The following is an 11,039-nucleotide window of genomic DNA, read 5'->3' as shown; positions in this document are numbered from 1 at the left end:
ACAACAAACTTGACCACACTTCATCCAATAACACATCAAACTTGACCACACTTCTTCCAATAACACATCAAACTTGACCACACTTCTCCCAATAACACATCAAACTTGACCATACTTCATCCAATATCACATCAAACTTGACCACACTTCATCCAATAACACATCAAACTTGACCATACTTCATCCAATAACACATCAAACTTGACCATACTTCTCCCAATAACACATCAAACTTGACCACACTTCTTCCAATAACACATCAAACTTGACCATACTTCATCCAATAACACATCAAACTTGACCACACTTCTCCCAATAACACATCAAACTTGACCACACTTCTTCCAATAACACATCAAACTTGACCACACTTCTTCCAATAACACATCAAAGTTGAGCCTACTTCATCCAATAACACATCAAACTTGACCATACTTCATCCAATAACACATCAAACTTGACCACACTTATCCCAATAACACATCAAACTTGACCACACTTCTTCCAATATCACATCAAACTTGACCACACTTCTTCCAATATCACATCAAATTTGACCACACTTCTTCCAATATCACATCAAACTTGACCATACTTCTCCCAATAACATATCAAACTTGACCACACTTCATCCAATAACACATCAAACTTGACCACACTTATTCCAATAACACATCAAACTTGACCACACTTATTCCAATAACACATCAAACTTGACCACACTTATTCCAATAACACATCAAACTTGACCACACTTCATCCAATAACACATCAAACTTGACCACACTTATTCCAATAACACATCAAACTTGACCACACTTATTCCAATAACACATCAAACTTGACCACACTTCATCCAATAACACATCAAACTTGACCACACTTCATCCAATAACACATCAAACTTGACCACACTTCATCCAATAACACATCAAACTTGACCACACTTCATCCAATAACACATCAAACTTAACCACACTTGTTCCAACAACACATCAAACTTGACCACACTTATTCCAACAACACATCAAACTTGACCACACTTATTCCAACAACACATCAAACTTGACCACACTTCATCCAATAACACATCAAACTTAACCACACTTGTTCCAACAACACATCAAACTTGACCACACTTCTCCCAATAACACATCAAACTTGACCACACTTATTCCAATAACACATCAAACTTGACCACACTTATTCCAATAACACATCAAACTTGACCACACTTATTCCAATAACACATCAAACTTGACCACACTTATTCCAATAACACATCAAACTTGACCACACTTCATCCAATAACACATCAAACTTGACCACACTTCATCCAATAACACATCAAACTTGACCATACTTCTCCCAATAACACATCAAACTTGACCACACTTCTTCCAATAACACATCAAACTTGACGATACTTCTTCCAACAACACATCAAACTTGACCCTACTTCATCCAATAACACATCAAACTTGACGATACTTCTTCCAAGAACACATCAAACTTGACGACACTTCATCCAATAACACATCAAACTTGACCCGACTTCTCCCAATAACACATCAAACTTGACCATACTTATCCCAATAATACAACAAACTTGACCACACTTCTCCCAAGAACACATCAAACTTGACCACACTTCATCCAATAACACATCAAACTTGACGATACTTCTTCCAACAACACATCAAACTTGACCACACTTCATCCAATAACACATCAAACTTAACAACACTTCTTCCAATAACACATCAAACTTGACCACACTTCTTCCAATAACACATCAAACGTGACCACACTTCTTCCAATAACACATCAAACTTGACCACACTTCTCCCAATAACACATCAAACTTGACCACACTTCTTCCAATAACACATCAAACTTTACCATATTTCATCCAATAACACATCAAACTTGACAACACTTCATCCAATAACACATCAAACTTGACCAGATGTCATCCAATATCACATGAAACTTGACCACACTTCTCCCAATAACACATCAAACTTGACCAGATGTCATCCAATAACACAAACTTGACCAGATGTCATCCAATAACACATCAAACTTGACCACACTTCATCCAATAACACATCAAACTTGATCATACTTATTCCAATCACACAAACGTGACCATACTTCATCCAATATCACATCAAACTTGACCACACTTATTCCAATAACACATCAAACTTGACCACACTTCATCCAAAAACACAACAAACTTGACCACACTTATTCCAATAACACATCAAACTTGACCACACTTATTCCAATAACACATCAAACTTGACCACACTTCATCCAATAACACATCAAACTTGACCACACTTCATCCAATAACACATCAAACCTGACGACACTTCATCCAATAACACATCAAACTTGACCACACTTCATCCAATAACACATCAAACTTGACCACACTTCATCCAATAACACATCAAACTTAACAACACTTCTTCCAATAACACATCAAACTTGACCACACTTCTTCCAATAACACATCAAACGTGACCACACTTCTTCCAATAACACATCAAACTTGACCACACTTCTCCCAATAACACATCAAACTTGACCATACTTCATCCAAGAACACATCAAACTTGACCACACTTCATCCAATATCACATGAAACTTGACCACACTTCTTCCAATAACACATCAAACTTGACCACACTTCTTCCAATAACACATCAAACTTGACCATACTTCATCCAAAAACACATCAAACTTGACCACACTTCTTCCAATAACACATCAAACTTGACCACACTTCATCCAATACCACATCAAACTTGACCATACTTCATCCAATACCACATCAAACTTGACCACACTTCATCCAATACCACATCAAACTTGACCACACTTCATCCAATACCACATCAAACTTGACCACACTTCATCCAATACCACATCAAACTTGACCATACTTCTCCCAATAACACATCAAACTTGACCACAGTTCTCCCAATAACACATCAAACTTGACCACACTTATTCCAATAACACATCAAACTTGACCACACTTCATCCAATAACACATCAAACTTGACCACACTTCATCCAATAACACATCAAACTTGACCACACTTCATCCAATAACACATGAAACTTGACCACACTTATTCCAATAACACATCAAACCTGACCACACTTCATCCAATAACACATCAAACTTGACCATACTTCCTCCAATAACACATCAAACTTGACCACACTTCATCCAATAACACATCAAACTTGACCACACTTATTCCAATAACACATCAAACCTGACCACACTTCATCCAATAACACATCAAACTTGACCACACTTCATCCAATAACACATCAAACTTGACCACACTTCATCCAATAACACATCAAACTTGACCACACTTTATCCAATAACACAACAAACTTGACCATACTTCATCCAATAACACATCAAACTTGACCACACTTCATCCAATAACACATGAAACTTGACCACACTTATTCCAATAACACATCAAACCTGACCACACTTCATCCAATAACACATCAAACTTGACCACACTTCATCCAATAACACATCAAACTTGATGACACTTCTCCCAATTACACATCAAACTTGACCACATTTATCCCAATAACACATCAAACTTGATGACACTTCTCCCAATTACACATCAAACTTGACCACACTTCATCCAATACCACATCAAACTTGACCACACTTCATCCAAAAACACATCAAACTTGACCGCACTTATTCCAATAACACATCAAACTTGACCACACTTCATCCAATACCACATCAAACTTGACCACACTTCATCCAAAAACACATCAAACTTGACCGCACTTATTCCAATAACACATCAAACTTGATGACACTTCTCCCAATTACACATCAAACTTGACCACATTTATCCCAATAACACATCAAACTTGATGACACTTCTCCCAATTACACATCAAACTTGACCACACTTATTCCAATAACACATCAAACTTGACCACACTTATTCCAATAACACATCAAACTTGACCACACTTCATCCAATAACACATCAAACTTGACCACACTTCATCCAATAACACATCAAACTTGACCACACTTCATCCAATAACACATCAAACTTGACCACACTTCATCCAATAACACATCAAACTTGACCACACTTATTCCAATAACACATCAAACTTGACCACACTTATTCCAATAACACATCAAACTTGACCACACTTATTCCAATAACACATCAAACTTGACCACACTTCATCCAATAACACATCAAACTTGACCACACTTATTCCAATAACACATCAAACTTGACCACACTTATTCCAATAACACATCAAACTTGACCACACTTATTCCAATAACACATCAAACTTGACCACACTTATTCCAATAACACATCAAACTTGACCACACTTATTCCAATAACACATCAAACTTGACCACACTTCATCCAATAACACATCAAACTTGACCACACTTCATCCAATAACACATCAAACTTGACCACACTTATTCCAATAACACATCAAACTTGACCACACTTCATCCAATAACACATCAAACTTGACCACACTTCATCCAATAACACATCAAACTTGACCACACTTCATCCAATAACACATCAAACTTGACCACACTTCATCCAAAAACACATCAAACTTGACCACACTTCTTCCAATAACACATCAACCTTGACCACACTTCATCCAATAACACATCAAACTTGACCATACTTATTCCAATAACACATCAAACTTGACCATACTTATCCCAATAACACATCAAACTTGACCATACTTCATCCAAGAACACATCAAACTTGACCATTCTTATCCCAAAAACACATCAAAGTTGACCATACGTCATCCAATAACACATCAAACTTGACCATATTTCATCCAATAACACATCAAACTTGACCACAATTCATCCAATAACACATCAAACTTGACCACACTTCATCCATTAACACATCAAACTTGACCACACTTCTTCCAAGAACACATCAAACTTGACCACACTTCTTCCAATAACACATCAAACTTGACCATACTTCTTCCAAGAACACATCAAACTTGACCACACTTCTTCCAATAACACATCAAACTTGACCATACTTCTTCCAAGAACACATCAAACTTGACCACACTTCATCCAATAGCACATCAAACTTGACCATACTTCTTCCAAGAACACATCAAACTTGACCACACTTCTTCCAATAACACATCAAACTTGACCATACGTCATCCAATAACACATCAAACTTGACCATACTTCATCCAATAACACATCAAACTTGACCATACTTCATCCAATAACACATCAAACTTGACCATACTTCATCCAATAACACATCAAACTTGACCACACTTCATCCAATAACACATCAAACTTGACCACACTTATTCCAATAACACATCAAACTTGACCACACTTATTCCAATAACACATCAAACTTGACCACACTTATTCCAATAACACATCAAACTTGACCACACTTATTCCAATAACACATCAAACCTGACCACACTTCATCCAATAACACATCAAACTTGACCACACTTCATCCAATAACACATCAAACTTGACCACACTTCATCCAATAACACATCAAACTTGACCACACTTATTCCAATAACACATCAAACTTGACCACACTTATTCCAATAACACATCAAACTTGACCACACTTCATCCAATAACACATCAAACTTGACCACACTTCATCCAATAACACATCAAACTTGACCACACTTCATCCAATAACACATCAAACTTGACCACACTTCATCCAATAACACATCAAACTTGACCGTACTTCATCCAATAACACATCAAACTTGACCACACTTCTTCCAATAACACATCAAACTTGACCACACTTCTCCCAATAACACATCAAACTTGACCACACTTCTTCCAATAACACATCAAACTTGACCACACTTTTTCCAATAAGACATCAAACTTGACCACACTTCATCCAATAACACATCAAACTTGACCACACTTCATCTAATAACACATCAAACTTGACCAGATGTCATCCAATATCACATGAAACTTGACCACACTTCTCCCAATAACACATCAAACTTGACCAGATGTCATCCAATAACACATCAAACTTGACCAGATGTCATCCAATAACACATGAAACTTGACCAAACTTCATCCAATAACACATCAAACTTGACCACACTTCATCCAATAACACATCAAAGTTGACCATACTTATTCCAATAACACAACAAACTTGACCACACTTCTCCCAAGAACACATCAAACTTGACCACACTTCATCCAATAACACATCAAACTTGACCACACTTATTCCAATAACACATCAAACTTGACCACACTTATTCCAATAACACATCAAACTTGACCACACTTCATCCAATAACACATCAAACTTGACCACACTTCATCCAATAACACATCAAACTTGACCACACTTCATCCAATAACACATCAAACTTAACCACACTTGTTCCAACAACACATCAAACTTGACCACACTTCTCCCAATAACACATCAAACTTGACCACACTTATTCCAATAACACATCAAACTTGACCACACTTATTCCAATAACACATCAAACCTGACCACACTTCATCCAATAACACATCAAACTTGACCACACTTCATCCAATAACACATCAAACTTGACCACACTTCATCCAATAACACATCAAACTTGACCACACTTCATCCAATAACACATCAAACTTGACCACACTTCATCCAATAACACATCAAACTTGACCACACTTCATCCAATAACACATCAAACTTGACCACACTTCATCCAATAACACATCAAACTTAACCACACTTCTTCCAATAACACATCAAACTTGACCACACTTCTTCCAATAACACATCAAACTTGACCACACTTATTCCAATAACACATCAAACTTGACCACACTTCATCCAATAACACATCAAACTTGACCACACTTCATCTAATAACACATCAAACTTGACCACACTTATTCGAATAACACATCAAACTTGACCACACTTAATTCAATAACACATCAAACTTGACCACACTTATTCCAATAACACATCAAACTTGACCACACTTATTCCAATAACACATCAAACTTGACCACACTTATTCCAATAACACATCAAACTTGACCACACTTATTCCAATACCACATCAAACTTGACCACACTTCATCCAATAACACATCAAACTTGACCACACTTCATCCAATAACACATCAAACTTGACCACACTTCATCCAATAACACATCAAACTTGACCACACTTATTCCAATAACACATCAAACTTGACCACACTTATTCCAATAACACATCAAACTTGACCACACTTCATCCAATAACACATCAAACTTGACCACACTTCATCCAATAACACATCAAACTTGACCACACTTATTCCAATAACACATCAAACTTGACCACACTTATTCCAATAACACATCAAACTTGACCACACTTATTCCAATAACACATCAAACTTGACCACACTTATTCCAATAACACATCAAACTTGACCATACTTCTCCCAACAACACATCAAACTTGACCACACTTATTCCAACAACACATCAAACTTGACCACACTTCATCCAATAACACATGAAACTTGACCAAACTTCATCCAATAACACATCAAACTTGACCACACTTCATCCAATAACACATCAAAGTTGACCATACTTATTCCAATAACACAACAAACTTGACCATACTTCATCCAAAAACACAACAAACTTGACCATACTTCTCCCAATTACACATCAAACTTGACCACACTTATTCCAATAACACATCAAACTTGACCACACTTATTCCAATAACACATCAAACTTGACCACACTTATTCCAATAACACATCAAACTTGACCACACTTATTCCAATAACACATCAAACTTGACCACACTTATTCCAATAACACATCAAACTTGACCACACTTCATCCAATAACACATCAAACTTGACCACACTTCATCCAATAACACATCAAACTTGACCACACTTCATCCAATAACACATGAAACTTGACCACACTTATTCCAATAACACATCAAACCTGACCACACTTCTCCCAATAACACATCAAACTTGACCACACTTATTCCAATAACACATCAAACTTGACCACACTTCATCCAATAACACATCAAACTTGACCACACTTATTCCAATAACACATCAAACTTGACCACACTTATTCCAATAACACATCAATCTTGACCACACTTATTCCAATAACACATCAATCTTGACCACACTTATTCCAATAACACAACAAACTTGACTACACTTATTCCAATAACACATCAAACTTGACCACACTTATTCCAATAACACATCAATCTTGACCACACTTCATCCAATAACACATCAAACTTGACCACACTTCTTCCAATATCACATCAAACTTGACCCTACTTCATCCAATAACATATCAAACTTCACCATACTTATTCCAATAACACAACAAACTTGACCACACTTCTACCAAGAACACATCAAACTTGACCAAACTTATTCCAACAACACATCAAACTTGACCACACTTATTCCAATTACACATCAAACTTGACCACACTTCATCCAATATCACATCAAACTTGACCATACTTCTCCCAATAACAAATCAAACTTGACCACACTTCTCCCAAAAACACATCAAACTTGACCACACTTCATCCAATAACACATCAAACTTGACCACACTTCATCCAATAACACATCAAACTTGACCACACTTCATCCAATAACACATCAAACTTGACCACACTTCATCCAATAACACATCAAACTTAACCACACTTCTTCCAATAACACATCAAACTTGACCACACTTCTTCCAATAACACATCAAACGTGACCACACTTCTTCCAATAACACATCAAACTTGACCACACTTCTTCCAATAACACATCAAACTTGACCACACTTCTTCCAATAACACATCAAACTTGACCACACTTCATCCAATAACACATCAAACTTGACCACACTTCATCCAATAACACATCAAACTTGACCACACTTCATCCAATAACACATCAAACTTGACCACACTTCTCCCAATAACACATCAAACTTGACCACACTTCATCCAATAACACATCAAACTTGACCACACTTCATCCAATAACACATCAAACTTGACCACACTTATTCCAATAACACATCAAACTTGACCACACTTATTCCAATAACACATCAAACTTGACCACACTTCATCCAATAACACATCAAACTTGACCACACTTCATCCAATAACACATCAAACTTGACCACACTTCATCCAATAACACATCAAACTTGACCACACTTATTCCAATAACACATCAAACTTGACCACACTTATTCCAATAACACATCAAACTTGACCACACTTCATCCAATAACACATCAAACTTGACCACACTTCATCCAATAACACATCAAACTTGACCCGACTTCATCCAATAACACATCAAACTTGACCCTACTTCATCCAAAAACACATCAAACTTGACCATACTTCATCCAAGAACACATCAAACTTGACCACACTTCTTCCAATAACACATCAAACTTGACCATATTTCATCCAATAACACATCAAACTTGACCACACTTCTTCCAATAACACATCAAACTTGACCACACTTCTTCCAATAACACATCAAACTTGACCATATTTCATCCAATAACACATCAAACTTGACCATATTTCATCCAATAACACATCAAACTTGACCACACTTCTTCCAATAACACATCAAACTTGACCATATTTCATCCAATAACACATCAAACTTGACCATATTTCATCCAATAACACATCAAACTTGACCACACTTATTCCAATAACACATCAAACTTGACCACACTTCATCCAATAACACATCAAACTTGACCACACTTCATCCAATAACACATCAAACTTGACCACACTTCATCCAATAACACATCAAACTTGACCACACTTCTCCCAATAACACATCAAACTTGACCACACTTCTCCCAATTACACATCAAACTTGACCATACTTCTCCCAATAACATATCAAACTTGACCACACTTCATCCAATACCACATCAAACTTGACCACACTTCTTCCAATATCACATCAAACTTGATGACACTTCTCCCAATTACACATCAAACTTGACCACACTTCTTCCAATAACACATCAAACTTGATAACACTTCTCCCAATTACACATCAAACTTGACCACACTTATTCCAATTACACATCAAACTTGACCACACTTCATCCAATATCACATCAAACTTGACCACACTTCTCCCAATTACACATCAAACTTGACCATACTTCTCCCAATAACATATCAAACTTGACCACACTTCATCCAATACCACATGAAACTTGATGACACTTCTTCCAATATCACATCAAACTTGATGACACTTCTCCCAATTACACATCAAACTTGACCACACTTCTCCCAATTACACATCAAACTTGACCACACTTCATCCAATAACACATCAAACTTGACCAGATGTCATCCAACAACACAACAAACTTGACCACACTTATTCGAATAACACATCAAACTTGACCACACTTAATTCAATAACACATCAAACTTGACCACACTTATTCCAATAACACATCAAACTTGACCACACTTATTCCAATAACACATCAATCTTGACTACACTTATTCCAATAGCACATCAATCTTGACCACACTTATTCCAATAACACAACAAACTTGACCACACTTCATCCAATAACACATCAAACTTGACCACACTTCATCCAATAACACATCAAACTTGACCACACTTCATCCAATAACACATCAAACTTGACCACACTTCATCCAATAACACATCAAACTTGACCACACTTATTCCAATAACACATCAAACTTGACCACACTTATTCCAATAACACATCAAACTTGACCACACTTATTCCAATAACACATCAAACTTGACCACACTTCATCCAATAACACATCAAACTTGACCACACTTATTCCAATAACACATC

This window comes from Eptatretus burgeri, chromosome 5, assembly GCF_056783735.1.
Source record: "Eptatretus burgeri isolate ZD-2024b chromosome 5, Ebu_testis_v1, whole genome shotgun sequence".
Lineage (NCBI taxonomy): Eukaryota > Metazoa > Chordata > Myxini > Myxiniformes > Myxinidae > Eptatretus > Eptatretus burgeri.
This window is presented reverse-complemented; position numbering follows the sequence as displayed.